The sequence below is a fragment of the Pinus tabuliformis genome, chromosome X (genome assembly GCF_031772625.1).
Source record: "Pinus tabuliformis cultivar Carrire ecotype Pingquan chromosome X, CPIR1, whole genome shotgun sequence".
Classification (NCBI taxonomy): domain Eukaryota; kingdom Viridiplantae; phylum Streptophyta; class Pinopsida; order Pinales; family Pinaceae; genus Pinus; species Pinus tabuliformis.
In genome coordinates this window covers 1,707,761,240-1,707,781,661 of record NC_142308.1, presented here as the reverse complement: position 1 = coordinate 1,707,781,661, position 20,422 = coordinate 1,707,761,240, and positions in this window count along the sequence as shown.

Below are 20,422 nucleotides of genomic sequence, written 5' to 3'. Positions count from 1 at the left end.
CAATTCCTGTAAGCTAAGGTTCAAGGTTCAATTCCTGTAAGCTAAGGTTCAAGGTTCAATTCCTGTTAGGTAAACAAGCTATGACTACAATACTAGCACGACATACGTAACATTTGGACATACGTAACATTTGTGATATGTAAGTTGTAATCCCTATGAAGTTGATGATCGAATAATTCGTGTAAGCTAACCTTCAAGATCGAATAATTCGTGTAAGCTAACCTTCAATTCCTGTAAGGTAAGCAACCTGTGACGTTGATTAGATGGATACCACTGTATTCGATAGCTTAACTGTATAAGCTAGAACACATACATAAACTCTGTATAAAAAAGGTTAACTGTAACTGTATAGGTTAACTGTCACCACCCTATGGACAGAATTGTAATGTAAGAAATCTGATAAATGAATGGACAGAACTGTAATGTAAGAAATCTGATAAATGAAAACAATGAAAACAGAACTATAAGAAGAATGAGTTGTAATTCATATAACTGACTTGAATATATTGGCCACTGTTTTGTGATGTTGTCTTCAAGTTTGCTGAATAGTTTGAAAGCATAAGATGCAACTTCAACAGTGGGTGGACTTCTTTTATAGTTTTGGGGACTTGATTTTAATTGGTGGACATGGATTCACATGGATTGCAATGGCTTCATTTTGAATGTGTGGTATGGATTTAATTTGCTGTGATCTAATGGTTGGGAATTGTTTATTTGTTGATCCATGTGCTTTGATCTGTTTTAATGAGAAATAGAGTGAGTTGGGTGTCATTTATTGCAGTTATTGGGTCTGGGTGTCATTTATTGAACAAAGTGGATTTAATTGTTATTGGGTTGGGTGTCATTTATTGAAAAAATTTGATTTAATTGTTATTGGGTTGGGTGTCATTTATTGAACATAGGGTGTTTAGTTGTTGAACAACACAGCAGTTATGGCTGACATACATTCCTTTTGTTATGTGCAGGTAGGCATATTTATTTGGGATGCAAAGTTGCAGTTCTGATGAGTGGGGGTTGAAGTGACTGTTGTTTTGTACTTCTGGAATAGACCAGTTTGGAAGCCTTTATGGCTCTAGATGTTTTCTACTTGGGTCAATATGTTTTGCAATATTAAGTAGTAAAATACTATTTATGGACAGTTGTGGGCCCAGTCAATATATGGGTGATTTTTGGACATAATTTAAAACTTATTTATACATAATGTTATTTATTTCTGTTTAAATTTTGGTTTCAAAAGTCTTAATCACTGGTGGTTTGGTGGGACCAGTATTATATCAACTACTGGTCCCTGCACAATATTAGGAATCTCTCCCCTAATTGTCTATTCATCAGGGTTCCTAGTCGTGATAATTATTATTTGCGTGTAACATCAATAATTTTCAAAAGTGATTAAACTTTCTTAGTGTCCTACTTACCCCTCTCTTTGTGGCACATCATATCACGCAACCTGATTCAGATTAAACAATTTTGTGCCAAGGTAGCGCAGTTCAATTGTTAACCCAATGCCAAAATAAACATTGGTGAGAAACCCTAATATACAGAGTGCACTTGAGCTTCCTTCATGTGGGTTAGCATGATAGATTACCAATGGGGCCACTGACCTGCAATATATTTATGTATTTAGTCGAAATCAGAGGTAGACTTTAAATAGCACGGTTTAATGCATCATGCCAATGACGAATGGGGAAATTAGCGTTGTCAAATTCCATGTATGTAACCCAAGGTTACGATTTACTACTTTGTTTGGTTCCTGGTTGACTAATGCCTGAGAAAAAATTAAAGTGACAAATTTTCTTCTTTCCCTCTGTCATTCAACAGTGAAGGTCATTTTTTTCAAAATGTGCAAAAATCAATTATATAAATATATTATAAGTAGTAGCATCAATTGGAAAAACAAATGGAGACTATTGTTTGGTAGATAGAGACTCGAAGAGCGAGTGACAATTGTCCTAAGTAAGTATTATGCATTTTGAAAAAAACAAAATTTAACCTCTTTTTCTAGAAAGGAAAGGCCATGTGGGCCCTCCTACTGATTGTGGTGAGGAGTCAGACATGATTTTATTGACCAGTCTCTTCACTTTATTGACCTAATTCCTCAATTTCCAAGCATTGTTGCTTTTCATTTATATAATATAGTTTCACATATATATATATATATATATATATATATATATATATATATATATATATATAAAAAATAACCTTTTTGACATTATTATTACCCTTATTGGATTTTTGTAACATAGATGCACATAATTCGCTTGTTATTAATGCACAAGAATGAACCACATATTATATAAGTTCCATTTGTTTTTTATACAAAGTTCCCCTTATAACTAAGGAGATTATTTGATGCAATTGCTATATAACTACATTTTGATACACATCAATTAAGATAAATAAATTTTAAACTTGTGTAGCTCGTGAAGATGACATAGCTCTTTTTTTAAATGAGAAGATGCCTCATTACTAATTTTCAATAAAGATTACATAATTTTATTTGAGGTTTATTAAACTATTTTACAATGCCTTTTTTCAAACATTCATGTTTCCCAGTTATGAAAGTGAAAAATCATTACAACATAAAAAATTAAAATTGTTATTCTTGTTTTTCCTATTAATACAACTCTAAACCAAAACCAACTATGTTGTTAAAATTCAATGTGATGTAAGTGAATGAGAGTTGTTGGGCCCAAAGCCCTAATGGACACTTCTATACTCATGGTGTCACTAAACGCATTTCGATATATTTGAGCATGTTTCATTGGATGAGAAACAAGATAATAATATAGCCATAGGGGTCTCTCCTGCTCTATTTCCAAGCTCGACTTGAAGTTTCTCTGCTCAAAATGTACATAGCGATAGCTACACTAGCTTCCAGAATTGGGTTTGTATCAAAAACTTTCAACTGCATCTATTTTAATGTTATGGGGATGATAGGACTAGTTATGTTGGGTAGCACTCTAACTAATTCAGTAGGGTTTAAGGTTTAAGTTTTGTTAAGTTTACAAATCTCATGGATAGTCGGTATATACTATAATGTAAACTTGGTATTCTTGTCTGTTATTCTGATGATTTAGTGTGACACGTCCTATACATGGTATTATTGTCTGCTATTGTGATGATTTAGTGTGACATGTCCTATACATGTTATACATGTTATTTGAGGCTTCTTAGGTTATTTTTTAATGGTGGTTTTACTGTTAGTCATCGTTGGATCATGCACTTGCAAGACCATGCAAGATCTCTTTCGTATTGTTGACTATATGTTAAGAAATCTTGGGAATTGTCCATTGCTTCCTCAAATTATTCAATTGTATGTTTAGCCTCTAGCTCACACAGTCTATATTGTTATAAAACAATTCAACGACAACAAAAGAAATCGACCAATAAAATCATTTAATGCAAAAGGCATTGAATAAATTCAGGCAAGAATTAATCACCTAGCCACATCATGGATACATCTATGGTACATTTCACTGCATGAAAAATTCTCTGTCAATATGGATCAATTTCATACCATAATAGTCAATCTACCCGGTCCACTCATACTCAATAAATTCAATAGTGCATTCAATTACGCGACAGATTCTCTTGGTAAAATGTGCCAATTTTGCACACAATAGTTGAAGTCTTTGTCCCATTATATCTTTTTGTTTTTTGCCTTAATTTCACTATATTTAAACTAAGTGACAGGAGTCACCATCTATGCTACTTTGCTAACTTTTATTATGGTGTTTTCCTCCCACCCAACTTAAATAGGTTCGGGTTACTTAACGAATTGATTAAATATTTTTGGCGTGTGTTATGAAAGTTCATGCCAATACGGAGGGATCTTGGAAATGTATCCACCATGATAATGAAACTATGAATGGTGGATGCTGATGAGAAGCAGTGGTGGCAGCTACAAGCAGCGATGGGTGATTGAGATGTGGAAAAATGGATTGTGCGAGAGTGGGTGGAGATGGTGCAATCGTCAGGGAGAAAACAACAACAATAAATTATAATGGAATCGATTGTAGGGGAAACCCCAGATGGTGACTGTGCAGTCATCGGCGAAAACAGATAGATTCAATGGCTGGGATGATAGTGGTTATAGAAAATTGTGGGTTGCAACTATGTTCGACTGCAGATTGTGGTTTTGCAGTCGTGGCTAACTAGGGCACTTCGATACAGTGGCAGAGGCAGTCATCGGAAGCCAGCAGAAAGCAGCTCAAGGAGTGGTCGGAAATGGTCAAGGAACAAGGTCGTGAGATCAAGACAGTGGTGGTCTATTTGAGTTGTGGCAGTGTCTTTTGTCACCTATTACACCTTTTGTGCAAATGTGTCAAATGATTTCAAATGGTGGCCAAAGAGTGGAACCGAAATGCAAAAGGCCAAAGAGGATAAAATATCAGATGCTGAAATCATGAGGAGGAAACCAAAATCTAAAACCTAAGTCTTGAAGCCAAAAGGAAATTTGAAATCCAAAGGGAGGTAACAATTTCAGAGGTCAAAATCTAAATAGCTCAAAATTCGAGACCCAGTCACATTGAAGCCTGATATTAGGAAGGCTGGAATGAAGGCATATCAAAGGTCTGCATTTCGGAGGAAAGGGCCATCAGAACTCTTTTTAATCCCAAATTGAAAAAACTTACAATGAATAGGAGCTTCGATTTAGGATGGCACTTAGTCACCAAGCATTCCAAAGGACCAAGGGGCGCAAAACACGACAGGATCTCGGAACATATGCCATCGGAACATTGGAGTTTCGGAACTCCTTAACAAATGCATCTTTTGGAAAGAACTGAAATATTGGAGGAAAGGGAAATACTAAGGAGACCTTTGAAAATCCAAAGACCCCAGTGACCTTTTCTCTCTCCTCTGAAAAAGACACCTGGTAGGGAATAGTTAGTTCTGAGAAGCTGACAAGACATATTATGTCAGCATGGCATGAAGGGACAAGGACACATGGCAGGCAATTTCAACATTTTGGAGGTCCCAAAGGGACAAATCTAGGTAACACGTTTCACTACATAGGAGGTGTAACAACCATGGTTAAAAATCCATGTAAAAATATACAAGGCCACAGTGATGGGACACATATTCCAAGCTGAATAGTGGGTAGGACATACTAGTGGGTGTTCATTTGGTTGTTTACGGCAAGGCAATGGCTAAGGCATTAATGAAGCAAAAAGGTATTTTGGCACATCTATTTATGAAAATAATGGAAATTAGGAGAAAAGGAAGGTGAAAAGTCATAGGTTGCATGTGAGGAGGAAACTGAATGAAAAATAACGGAAAATGAAGAAAATAGAGGCCTCATTAATAAAAAGGCTTATGAGGATCAGTGGGGAGGACTTGGTCAGTTCAGTGTTGGAGCTCTCTCTCATTATTCTCTCTCTCATACTCTTGGATACATAGAGTTTTCTTGGAGCACTCTTGGAGGGTGTGACATACTTGGATTCTTGGAGCAAGAAGGCAAAGGAAGAGTAGGAAAGTGCAAAAAGACATCGGCATCAACATCTACATCACATTTTCTTGAAGGTACCAAGTTGCATGTATGATTTCTTCACTACTCCTGGAGCCTTGGTTGGAAAAACATTATGGAGCCGAATAAAAGCTATTGGTTGAGTTACTAGTCCTGGAGCCTTGGTTGGACAGACACTCTGGAGCCCAACAATAGCTGTGGGTTGAGTTACTAGTCCTCAGAGCCAGGTTGGAACAAACGCTCTGGAGCCCTGGAGCGCTGGAATAAAGATCAATCTGATGTTGGTTTTGTGATGTTCGACTGTGAGGTGGAATCACTTTTTGATGGGTTGAGGTGGATGGACTTTGGAAGCCCTAGATGAGTTTTGATTAATGTGTTCTATGAGATCCCACATTCATGCTTGGAATATGGAACAGGGGTGAATTGCTGAAGAGAGATTTGGCTCAACCATTCTTCGGTCAGGTGGAACGTGGAAGTCCCATCCCAGGTTTGGATTTTGCATCATTAATGAAAAGTGATATGTCCTGGTATTTCTATAAGCATTATGATGGATTATATGTGGTGTATATGGTTGTGACCTTATTGATATTTACGTCCCTATTATGTTGGTTATATGTATATTTTATGACAATAGCTATGTATGGCTCTCATCATTGTTTTACTTGTATATGAATGGATAATGTGTCTATGACCTAATAGATGATAATGCAGAGAATGACATGAGGCAACAATGGTTTATAATGATTCTCAGGTAAGTTTGAGATCCCTACACTTAATTCTTTGTTTACACCTTTAGGTACATTTCGATGATATGTTTGACGAAATGTTTGCCATGGCTTGTAGGGGTCTTGTTAAAGTCTTGTTGAGCTTATTGCTTTTGCATCATTGTTTCCCTGTACTTTTATTGATTTCAAGCTTCCATTCCATTATGGGAAGTGGCCTGGTCTCTAGGCCTAAAAAAGTGGCTTAAATCCCAGGGTCGCTAGCATAGAACTGGAAAGTTTGGTCCACAGTCACTAGAACACAGGCCTGTGAGAGTGACTTTAGGTTGGTTGTCACTCCCTTGCCCATAACATGAGAGCGACTATGGCCCAAGAGACCTAAAACAACAGTGGGACCCAGGGACATGTTGTCTTAGTGGTTGACTTGTCTTCTGAGGGTTTTGTTGATGATGTTGTATGTTTTTATGGCGTGTTTCTGTCGGTTCCACTTCCTTAAGGTGACTTAGGAGTTCGAATCATATCATAGTGGTCTCTCGTCGTATGTTTACCCTAGCTATCTAGTTGCTTGGGTAGATGTGGGAGGAGGGTGTTACAAAGTGGTATCAGATCATGGTTGTGTTCTCCTTGGACTGTGTGTTGATCATGCTTTCATGTTGGTTGCATGTGTGTTCCTTATGCATGTATCCATGTTCTTGTTGCATTTGCATGGTGTTGATCATGGCTATAGTGATGTCACCATGTGAAGGATGAAGGTGTTTTCGTGGAGTATGTCTTCATGTGTGTGGTTGATTTTGCATTGTTATGCACGTCAGTGTTCACATGTTATCAAATGCACGTGAGCTGGTTGTTGTTGTCATGCATAAGGCCATGGTTTGTGTAGTTGATATGGTCATGCATTGATGAATGGACTCTAGCTAGAACACTGTGAATATGGTTTGGTACTCATGTGTTATATGTATATATTTCATTGTCATGCATGTATGGTCTTGGTCATAGTTATGCATGAATAGTAGGTCAAACATGCCTTGTGAAGTCATGGTATGCAATTTAGGTAATCATAGTGCTATTGTTTGTTATGATGCTAATGTGTTGCCTGAGATAGAGTAGGAGATGTAGATAACCATAATGAGGTTGCAACATTAGAATTTGGGACAAGAGCAGATCGTCATACAGGTATTGTATGTTTGGCATGCAAGTATGTAAGTTAAGGATTGTTATATGCATTAGGTTTATGTGCATGTATTTTGATGATAGGGTTACATTCATGATAGATGTTAGTTGATTAGTGTAGTTATATGCACATTGTTGGATAGTCAAGAATGATGGTAACTTGTAGTTGTATGCATTGTTATTGTTGTTTTATATTAGATAACCTAATGATTATGTTATATGTTATTAAACAAAGTCTTTCGGTAGAAATCACATGAGAGAATTTTTTGGCCGACGTGTTTCAAACCAACAAGTGTGGTTCATCATCAGGACCTGATGATGAACCACACTTGTTGGTTCGAAATGCGTCGGCCAAAAAATACTCTCATGTGATTTCTACCAAAAGACTTTGTTTAATTCATTATGGATCATAGAAGCTTGAATACAGAAAATGTTATATGTTGTTGATGAGTATGTTATAGGTTAACTTGTTGTTGTTATATGACAGTTAGCTTGATGATTAGGTTATATGTTTTTAATGAGAATGATATATAGATTATGGTTTTTATATGCTAGTAACTTAATGATTAGGGTTATTTCATTAGGATATTGATGTCATATGTATCATGTTAAATTGGATTGGCCTATGCAGATGGTTAGGGTTACAACATTCAAGTATGAGTCAACTTATTGTGTTGCATTGTGTGTTACTATTCTAGATTGATTGTACATATGTTATTGCTATGCATAAATGATAAATTCTTATGAGTTTATGATGTGAACATGTTAGTTAGTGCTATGGATATCGTGATCTTATTTGTGTTTGAATTGACATGTAAATTTATATCTTGCTAACTAGATTGATTGTGTAGTCAAGATAGCCTCCCCTGAGATACAATAAGGTACGATCTTTCTTATGTCGTCTATTTGGTGTTTAAGTGTTTGGTGTCTATTATGTCGTCTAGTTGATTTATTTAACATGGTATGTTTGCAAGTTGGTTGAATGTTCAATGAATTTCATAATATGAGTATGTGTTTATAAGGCTTCTTGCTGAAATGATATTGTTTTGAGATGATTGTATTAATACATATGTGTTGTATAGTTGTAGCAATATGTCTAATGACTATGAGTTGACTATGGGTTATGACATGATTGTTTGTAGAAGTTGATTTCAAATTTATAGGTATGATTGTCTTGATATTTGGAACATGTGGTTGACATGTGTGATCAGTTGTAGAAAACATGTTTTGTATTAACATGACAAGGTAATAGTTGATGTGTTTATATAACTAACAATTGGGTGACGTGACAGTACATAGCAAGTCTCAATTGCAGCAAGGTAAAAAGGTAAAAGGAAGGAAATGGGAAAGAATTCCTTTGGCTATGTTTGGAAACCCTAATTCCAAACAAATGAGTGTCTTGCATATAGGGAGTCTTCTTAACCTTGATTTTTGTCTGACATTATGTGGATATGTGCTATAGTCATGAACATGTACTTGACAGGTATATATTAGCATGTCTCTAGTTGCAGATGGATCTGTGAAGGGAATTGGAGTCCCTTGAAAGATGGTGTGGATGTGTTCAGTTGCAAGAAATGTGTTTGGCACAAAAAAAGTAAGGTAACTAGTATGTCATTATGTTTATTTATGCACTGACAATTTTGTGTTTATGGCAATATGATGCAGGGGATTGCATGGCAGAGAGATTGCCATGAAATCTTGAAGAAGGCTTGGGTTGAGCTTTCCTTGGGAACCATGGGGATTGAGTCATGGTGTTTATTGTTAGTCTTGTAGTTTTGGTCTTTTGCGATTTGTTGTGCTTGATTTGCGACTTTGTTTATGTCTAGTGTATAGCCATACCACGTTGTTTGTGGAGTCGTGTTGTTATTGGTTTTCATGGTTTCCTTCTTGGTTGTTTCTTGTCTTGCTTTTTATGTTTTGAATGTCTTCATAATTGGTTGGGAAAGGAAGAAGTTAATGGAGGTCTAGGAGAGGTATGTGCTACCCAATAGGTAATGTAAGACACAGATGAAGCTTAGTGCATGAGTAAGCGCAATGGAGGGTAAGCCTATGACAATTGGTGGGACGAGTTGGGTCCATTGTGGTGAATGGATGGTGCCACTATAAACATGAGAAAGGTAACCAGAAAAGGTAAAGTAAATGGATCTCAATGTTGTTCATGTTGTGCACAAATAAGGAAGTTCTCTTAACCTAAACCTTATGTTATTTGGTAATCATGTTGTGATCATGATTATGTTGATATTATATATGTATACATGTAGTTGTGTATGTATGTCATGTTTGGCAGTGTCATCATGGATCATGATTATTAATGCTAACATTTATGTGTATATATATATGTGCGTATGTTGTTGTCTAACAGGATGATGATTGTTTTATGCTAATGATTATATATGTATGTATGTATGTATGTATTTATGTTTTTTTTTAACAGGGTTGTCAAGGATCGTCCTTGTGGTGGAACAATTGCTTATGTAGGTGAATGGCATGAAGAAGTTCCTGGATATGAGGAATCAAGTGTGAAGAGTAATCATGACAAATATATGAGGTCAGTATCATGTGAATATGAAATTATATTGTATGCTTGTATTATGCCTATGCTTATGTTATGGACAGGTTATACCGAGGGATACATCAGCAAAGTGAAAGCAGTGTGATCTGCGACACGTTAGGACAAACATGGATAAGACACTAGAAGCAAGGTTTCTTGGTAGAGACAATGTGTTTTTGGATGTGAGGTACTATTGTTGTGCATATGTTGTATATGTTGTACATGTTGCACCTGTGATGTTGTGTGCATGTAGTTTTGTATGTATATAGTGTGTATATATGTTGTTATAGAATGATTATGCACAAGGTGGTATAGATAGTATTGTATGAATGTTGCATACTCAGTGTTGGGTATAGTTGGTGTTATGTACATGTTGGATATACAGTGTTGTGTACATATTGTATTGTGTGCATGATGTATATGCGGTGTTGTATGCGTATGGTGCTCTGCGCATGTTGGATATGTGGTGCTGTGTACAAATGATGTTATCTACGTGTTGGATATGTAGTGCTATGTACATGTGGTGGTGTGTGCATGTTGTACATGTGGCGATATGTACATATGGTGTGGTGTGCATGATTGTACAATCGGTGCTATGTGCATGTGGTGTTGTGTACATGTTTTACAAGTGGCGTTGTGTAGGAGGTGATGTGTACATGTCATGCATGTGGCATTGTGTACATGTGGTGAGGCGTACATGTCATGCATGTGGTACTGTGTACATGTTGTATAATGGTGCAATGTACATATGACGTTGTGTACACGTTGTGCAGGTGTTGTCGTGTACATGTGATGTTGTGCACACATTGTGCAGGTGGTGTCTGGCACATATGGCACCATCGTACGTGTGGGATTGAGTGCATGTCATACATGTTGTGTTGCAGGAATGCGATACTATGTGCATTGTGTAGTTGCGACATCGTGACATGTGTATTCATTTTGTTGTACTCTGTGTGGGTACATGTATTGTGTTGTGTTGAACATCGAGTATAGGTGTATGAGTTGTGTTGTATACCAGGTGTACATGTATGCATTTTGTGGTGCCGTATGTTGTGTGCGAATGAATGTATTCTGATGTACCTTGTGCACATATAAGTACATACACTGGGTGCAAGTGTATGCATTGTATGTCAGGTACAAGTGCATACGTTGCATGATGTTGTATGTCATCTCTAGTTGTATGTGTGGGATTTACACTGTGTGTGCACATGGTTGAGGAGAAGGCACTTGGTGTTTTTCGGGTCTGGCAACAGATCCAGAGTGAGTACAAAATAAAGAAAAAGGTAGAAACTAAGGATTTATGAAAGGATAAGTATCAACATTTTATTTCAGTTTTATTATGCATGTGATTTATGACTATGGTATATGATGATTACATGTGATCTATGATTCTGGTTTAAGATGGTTATATGCGATTTATGATTTTGATCTATGATGGTTATGTTTTGAGCTAACATGATGTGATGTTTTTATACATGACGCTAGTTTGACTTGTCGTGATAGGAAGTAAATAGAATTGCAATTATACCTTATTGACGATGGTATATGATGATTACATGTGATCTATGATTCTTGTTTATGATGGTTACATGTGATTTATGATTTTGATCTATGATGGTTATGTTTTGAGCTAACCTAATGTGATGTTTTTATACATGACGCGTGATGTTTTTATACATGATGCTAGTTTGACTTGTCATGACAGGAAGTAAACAGGATTGCAAGTGTACCTTATTAACGAGCTACCAATGAGGTATGATTTGAAGTTATTTCAATTTATTTTGAATCTAATGGAAGTTATGTGCTTGGTACAAGAAGCACGGAAATGCCTAGTTGGGTGGTTAAAATCAACTGCAAGAATCAACAGCAGTAATGAAAAGAATTGGAATATGTAACAGTATGTTGGTAAAGCACTTCAGGAACAGGGCCATTGTGGGACACTGGTACCCAATTGTGTCCATTGATTTCCATGAGCATGCTATGACCAGTATGATGGTTTTGAGGCAGGTATATGCCTTTTTTTTGTATCTTCTAGTGCGAGGAAGCCTTTGCCAAGAGATGGACTTCCCAAGATGGGGGTGCCAGCAAAACTTGGAAGGTGAGTGACTGCATGGAAGGGTTGACCGGATTGCCCGAGGGACTATGTAGCAGAGAAGGGAAGATCGGGGATGGATTTGTTTTGGTCATGAGCATTTCCAGATGGAATCAGATGCACATTGGGAGTGCGCCCTAGAACAATTAGTCGGTAACTGTTCACTAAGAGGACAAGTGGCACGGGATTGCAGCGCTAGACATTGGATACATATTTGACTTTGCAATGGATTATGGACTTCCTGGGAAGCAAGTGAATCTTGGTATTACTTTGAGGGTGGACATGTGAGCCTTTGGATTCCCTTATTGCAAATACAGGAATTGTATACTTTTATTTGTTGGTTGAGAAAATGTACATATGTATATATGTGTATATTATTGTAAATACTGTATCAAACTAGTTTATAAAGATCCATAGACAGTATGGTTATTTGATTGTTGAAGCAAATGTGTATGTGTATATGTGATTATTGTAGATAATGTAATGAGTTGTGTTATAAAGCTCCAGTAAACAGTATGATTGTCATGTTTCAGCAATGGTCATTGTAAATACTGCAACGAGCTATGTTATAAAGTTCCATGGGTAGTATGTTTTGTTTTCAGCACTCTTGTTGGTCATAGGTGGCATTGAACACTGAGGACAGTGTTCCCTCAAGGGGGAGGGTTCTGTAACAGCCCTGGTTAAAAATCCATGTAAAAATATATAAGGCCACGGTGATGGGACACATATTCCAAGATGAATGGTGAGCTGGAAATCCTAGTGGGTGTTCATTTGGTTGTTTATGGCTAAGGAAATTGGCAAAGGCAATGACTAAGGCATTAAAGAGGGAAAAAGGTATATTTTCACATTTATTTATGAAAATAATGGAAATTAGGAGAAAAGGAAGCTGAAAAGTCTCAGGTTTCCATGTGAGGAGTAAACTGAAGGAAAATAATGGAAAATGAAGAAAATAGAAGCCTCATTAATAAAAAGGCTTCTGAGGATTAGTGGGGAGGACTTGGTTGATTTAGTGTTCGAGCTCTCATTATTCTCTCTCTCTCATACTCTTGAATACTTAGAGTTTTGTTGGAGCACTCTTGGAGGGTGTGACATACTTGGAGTCTTGGAGAAAGAAGGCAAAGGAAGAGCAAGAAAGCGCAAGAAGGCATCGGCATCAACACCTACATCAGATTTTCTTGTAGGTATCGAATTGCATGTATGATTTCTTCACTAGTTTGTACATGCATGGCATATGCATGTGGATTCTTGGTCATGATCTGTCATCGGCAAGGAGGATTGTCTAGATTGACAGTGGATTGCCTAGCCTTGACATTTCCTAGATAGCCATGGTGATTGTGGGTTTACTTTCATTGTTTGTTTTTTATTGGTTCTCATGTTTCCTTAGCTTGGGCTGAGTTATTAATTCCTGCAAGCCTTGGTTGGACAAACACTCTAGAGCCCCGAAACAACTTGGGTTGAGTTACTAGTCATGGAGCCTTGGTTGGACAAACACTCTGGAGCCCTTGGTGGGTTGAGTTACTAGTCTTGGAGCCTTGGTTGGACAAATGCTCTAGAGCTTGAAAGCAGTCGTGGGTTGAGTTACTAATCCTGGGAGTCGGGCTGGAAAAAATGCTCTGGAGCCCTGGAAGGTTGGGATAGAGATCAATCTAAAGTTGGTTTTGTGATGTCTGACCATGAGGTGGAATCACTTTTTGATGGGTTGAGGTGGATGGCCTCTGGAAGCCCTATATTAGTTTTGATTAATGTGATTTATGAGATCCCACATTCATGCTTGGAATATGGAACGAGGGTGAATGGCTGAAGAGAGATTTGTCTCAGCTATTCTTCGGTCGGGTGGAACGTGGAAGTCCCATCCCAGGTTTGGATTTTGCATCATTAATTAAAGGTGATATCTCCTGGTATTTCTATAGGTATTATGATGGATTATATGTGGGGTATATGGTTGTGATCTTATTAATATTTATGTCCCTATTGTGCTGGTTATATGTATATTTTATGACAACAACTATGTATGGCTCTCATCATGTTTTTACTTGTACATGAATGGATAATGTGTCTATGACCTAATATATGATAATGCATCAAATGGCATGAGGGAAAAATTGTTTGTAGCAATTCTCATATAAATATGAGATCCCTACACTTAATTCTGTTGTTTACACTTGTAGGTTACATGTCAATGATATGTTTGACAGAATTCTTGTCATGGCTAGTAGGGGTTTGGTTAAAGCTTTGTTGAACTTATTGCTTTTGAATCATTGTTTCCCTGTACTTTTATTGATTTCAGCTTTCATTCCATTATGGGTAGTGCACTGGGCTCTCAGCTTGAAAAAGTGGCTTAAATCTCAGGGTCGTTGGCCTAGAACTGACAAGTTTGGTCCACAGTAGCTGGCAGGCAAGCCTGTGAGAGCGAATTTAGGTTGTTGGTCGCTCCCTTGCCCATAACATGAGAACGACTATGGCCCACGAGACATAAAACAACAGTGAGACCCAGGGACAGGTTATCTGAGTGGCTCACTTGTCTTCTAAGGGTTCTGTTGATGATGTTGGATGTTTGTATGGTGTGTTTCCGCCAGTTCCACTGCCTTAAGGTGACTTAGGAGGTTGAATCATATCATAGTGGCCTATCGTCGCATGTTTACCTCGACTGGCCGATTTCTTGGATAGACGTTGGAGGGTGTTAAAAGAGGCGCCACGTGTAGATGAGGACATCAACATAATGTCAGTTCGAAGGTCTGCATTTCAAAGGAAGAGGCCATCATAACTCTATTTTAATTTTCATTTGAAAAATATTCCAATGAGAGAGGCTTCGATATTTGTTGGGACTTGGTCACAGATACCTAAAAGGACAAAGGGCACGATGCTGGGCAGAGCTCCTAAGTGCTAAGATGGAATTTCAGAGGATGGTGGCATCAAAACTCTTTTAATTCCTTTTTGAAAATCTTCCGATGAAGAGGGGCTTCGATGTATGCTGGCACTTGGTCACGAAGACTCAATAGAACCAAGGGCTCGGACCAAGGCCAAGCACCCAAACATTATAAAGAATTTCAGAGGGAAAGGCCATAAGAAATTTTATTGGAAGGAGCTTTGAAATCATGTGGCATTTGGTCACAAAGACCTAAAAGAACCAAGGGTGCAAAGCTGGGGTCGAGCACTGAGAGTTGTGAGCCCATCGAAAGTGGGAGTTTTCGTAACCCAAATGTTAATTCCAATTTGAAAACTTCTAATGGTTAAGGAGCTCCAAAATCATGTGGCATTTGGCCATGACCACCCAAGGAACCAAAGGTGAAGCACGAATTACAAAGGGAGATAGGCCCCCGACAGGAGCCCAAAGGCTTTAGCACCCAAGTGTTGAGCCTGAGGTCACGACACCTGGTCCCATGGGATAAACAGGAAGAGGGCCAATGGAAAAGGAGCTTGAAAGGCATCGAAACTTTATGTTTTTAGAAGGTTATTTCAAATAAAGTTACAAGGATAAAAGGCTCTGATATCGCAACACATATGTATCAAGCCTTTCGTCACAAGAAGTGTGCCTATGAGAAAGGGATATTGACGGTAGTTGCAAACAAAAAATAGGCACGGTTGTCGATGAGCTATTTTTTTAATTTACTTTTAAAATAATTTTATTTTTTTTATTCCTCCCCCCCCCCCCCCCCCCACACCTCTCTCTCTATATATGTATATTCCCTTTTTTATTATTTTTGATAACTTTTGTTTAATATTTTTTATTTTTTATTAATGGCCAAATATCTAATGGAGAATCTCCAAGACTTGTGTAGTGAAACGCTTCAATTTCGATGCCAACAAGGTTAACGAAAGATTAATGGAAACAGACCAGATAAGACTGGTTTTTTACAATGGTTGAGCGGCAAAAAAATTGAACAACTCTGATACCAATGTAACAAACAACTTTCGCACTTCAATAATCTTTAGAACGCGTGGTACATGAAAACATCCATTGAAAATAAGAAGACACCAATGTAACAAACAACATTCGTACTTCAATAATCTTCAAAACACTTCGTACACTAAAACATCCATTGAATATAAGAAACATATATATTCAATAATGTATAAAATAGTTGATATGAGTGTTACAATAAGGGCATGTTTTTATACCTAGGCAAGTGCCCTTTCATTGAATATTCATGTCGTTTAGGACATGCCTCTTCATTAACTAATTACTATTTAATTAATCATTAATTATGATTATTATTGTTTACATTAATTTTATTATTTTTTTATAAATTATATTCATAACATTCATTTTGTTTGAGTTCTTCTAATTGTCTTCTTTAAGTAGCATTCAGGGCAGCGATAACATTTACATAAGATTCTCTGAACCAGAAGTCAACATTGTCTCAACAACCTAGAAGTCAACATTGTCTCAACAACCTAGACCTTGCAAACTAGCTTGTAACTATAAACTCCAAAAATCATAATTGTTTTGCTAAACATTAGTGTTGGAATTGAAGATGTCATTCTTCAAATAAAAATGCAAATAAAGAAGTAGAGAAATATATAAAGGTTCTTTGTCAAATAAACAAACAACTCATTGTAACCAATCGCTGACAAGATACAAACTACTCGTTGCAACAAAGACTTGCGACTTCAAAGTACTGAATTATGCAACACCACAACTTGAATAAGGGGGATTACATACCCAATTGGTTTATCAAAGGTCGAGCCAACAATCATGGAATTGTCTTTCATCTCTGCTCCAAGCTTCACGCAGACAGTTGCTCATTGGTCTGATTTTTGACTTGTTCTCCAAAACTTCAAACGACGGCTCTGAAATTTTCTCTCATCTATATCAGTGTGTTAGCGTCTTCAAAATGAAAATGGCACTAGCAAATTTCTTGTATCATTTTCCCTCGTGATAAGTTGGTGTTTTTCATCTTATGGACTTCCCTGCTCTTCGGATATGTGACATCATTATTATAGAGATAAAGATAATTTGAAACAAAACAAATGTGCAATACGACAATCTGAATTCTCAGCAGACAACCAATGAAACGACTAGGCTACCCAAAATATATGGTTTCACGTGACTTGAAATCAAATGGCTTCAATCTAAACCTAGCCATCAACGATGGATTTTTACTAGCTTTAAGCTAATTTATCAATAGGCGTCTCTATATCGACCCCATATGGATGTACCAACGTTGATTTTTTTTACATATATTTTAAATTAATAGACAGTCGTGATTGAGCCCCAACCAAATATGCTTCGTCTGATTTCTAAATCGATCTTTGGGGAGGTGGGGAGCATGAAGCGTTGCTGCGAAAAATTTATGCCCAAATTTTATACACACGCATCAATCGACCAGCAACGCCACCATTAAGTTTGCGGAGAGCACGAAGTTTAAAGTTTAGAACGTTAAATATTAAACATTCGACCGCCCATGTCAACTTATATACGCCCACATTAAGTTTGTAAAGAGCGTGCAGTTGAAAGTTAAACTTAGAAAATTAAATATTAATCATTAAATATTACATATTAACTTTTAAACATATGTTAAATATTAAATATTTAACATTAAACATTAAATATTAAGTTACAACAATAAATATTAACTTTTAAATATTTAAACATTTAAACATGGAAAATAACTACATTTAAAATATAAATATCAAGTACGTTATCAATTCAATATCAACCACATTTAAAATTTAAATTTTAAATTTTAAACATTGAAATTTAAACATTTAAATATAAAACATTAAAGTTTAAACATTTAAATCTTAAAATTAAAAATAACCACGTTTTAGAAAAATAACAATAAATATATTATCAACTACATATCAACGACATTTATCAACAAGAAGTAAATTAAATGTAACCCACCACTAATTTTACACATTGAAATTTAAATATGGAAAAATAAAACATAAAAGTTTAAACATTTAAACACTAAATATTTGAACATTAAATATGAAATAAATATGAAGTATAAACTTTGATTCTATGAGGCTCGCAAACTCTAACAAACTCTAATCTCCAACGCTCGGCTCTCTCTATACCATCTTTGAGGCTCGCAAACTTTGATTCTCTGAGGCTCGCAAACTCTGATCTCTGAGGTTCGGCCCTCTTTACCATCTTTGAGGCTCGCAAACTTTGATCTCAAAGGCTCGCAAATTTCAATCTCTGTGGTTGCACATTTTGTTCTTTGTTTTCAGCAATCCAATGAGATCAATGTCGTAAATATTAAATCTCAGCAGCTTGAATTGAATCTTATTGCTACACTCTGTTGAGAGCGAGCAAGCTAGGGTTTCGATTTTATTTTTTTGATCCCATTGCTATTACACAAAAATGCTCGGATAATTCCCCTGTGTGGGCTAGGGTTTCAATGCTCTCTATCCTATAACAGTATCGACAAAAATTCTACGTGGAGTATCCTATAACAAATTCGAAAAATTTGTGAGAAGAGCCAAATAATACATTCGCAAGTGTGAGGCAGCTCAGTTTTGCACTAATCACGCACAGGATATAGACAAGGATTTATGGTGATTGTTCCACGGTGATACAAACAAGGATCTGAGGTGATTGTTATGTGGTGATATACAACTAGGGTTTATTTGCAGTGAGATTGAAGTTTAAATTACATTTAAATTTCTTGCTCGGTTTTGTCATCATACAAGCACATGCTTTTGTGCTTATGGACATAATTCCTACCTGAATTCTGGAGTGCCAGGATAAGGCAACATAGGAATATAATAGTTAGTGGAATTGCTTCTCTAGCATGGACTCAGAGAACCAAGCCCTAAATCTGGCAACTCCAACAGATCTCTATTTGACAAGGATGCAACCTCTAAGCTACGATGACTGCAGCCTCGCAATGGTGTTGCCTGAAAGGTGCACACGTTCCCACTTACCCTCCTCTTGTTAAGTTTTGTTTTGTTACACTATGAGTACTTCCCCTCATATTTCTAAGCTCCCCTATAGCAAAGGTAGACCAAGTAATATTACCCTAGAGAGTCTTTATGAGTACATTGAATCTTTAAAAATATGAAGAGAAGAAAGAGAACCATTTTAAACTAGAATTAACTACAATACTTGACAACAACCACAAATTATTAGAAAATAAAATAATCACTCAAAACTGAACTCCAAAGAATGAAAGGTAAAATTCAAGAAATAGAACATAATAAACAAGCAATGGTTAAAGAAAATGACACTTTGAAAAGCGAGATTAAAAATCTAAAAAAACAACTACATAATAACTCAGCCCTAAATAAAACAGAGAATAAATTAGATATTAAACCCATAAAAGAGAAAATTAATAAACCGAGCATCACAAAAGAGCCTTAAAACTTATAATTGTTGGTATAGAAGAAAAAAACAATGAAGACACATTAGAAATAGTTAAAGAACAATTAAAAACAAAATATCAAATTCAAACAACTTATCTTATGAAATAAATAAGAGTGGAAAAGATACTTGAGCATAAACACGGACTAATCAGTGCCGGGGTCAGTTGTAATGAACATAAATTAGATATGAGAATAAACACAGACTAATCAGTGTCGAGGTCAGTTGTAATGAACATAAATTAGATATACTCAAGAAATCCCCAAGCCTAAAAGAAACAGGAATCTTTATAAATGAAGATCTCATTCCAGAAGACCAAGCTGAACTTAAAAAAGAAGTCCAAAAGGTCAAGGAGACAAGAAAGGTAGGGAAATGGGCAATCATTAGGAATAGGAAAGTTATTATTAAAGATAAAAGTCTCAAGCACGAGTGATACATAGGGATTTGCATCACTCTAGATCCTCTTCTGCAACTGTCGTGGTTTTCCATGGTGTAAAAGTCCTATGTTAAGTTGGATCTCGAGTGATATTGACCTTATTCTTTTAGTTGAAACTTGGGAGCATGATGAATCTAGGGTCCCTCACCTTGACGGTTTCACTCTTTGGTTGGCTTAGAATAAGAAATCCTCTCAAAGCGGTTTTGGTGGTATGGGCTGCTATATAAGGAACATTGTTTCCCCTCACATCCGACTTCATAAAATCGTCCCCGTAAATCAATACATTTGGATCGAGATCTATGATTCTACCACCAATAGGAGCTTTCTTGCAATTTTCTATTTCGCTCTTCTTAACTCTACATCTTATAAGAAAAAAAACTTGGATAAGAATTATCTGTTATAGATCTGACATGAAAATATATGATAATAGAAATATACCCAGAAATAAGAAGATAGAAATAGATAGAAATGCTTCACTTTATTAATCAAACCCTTAAGGTAGGGCAACACCATACATTCACTCCTTAAGGAATGAGAACACTCCACAAGCCATATGCCTGTTCATACAATAATCCTTCATATCTCTCAATGGGGAGTCTCTAGCCTCTATATAAGCCTCATACATATAATACCATGGGTCATTACCATTGTTCCCTCAATACCATCTAT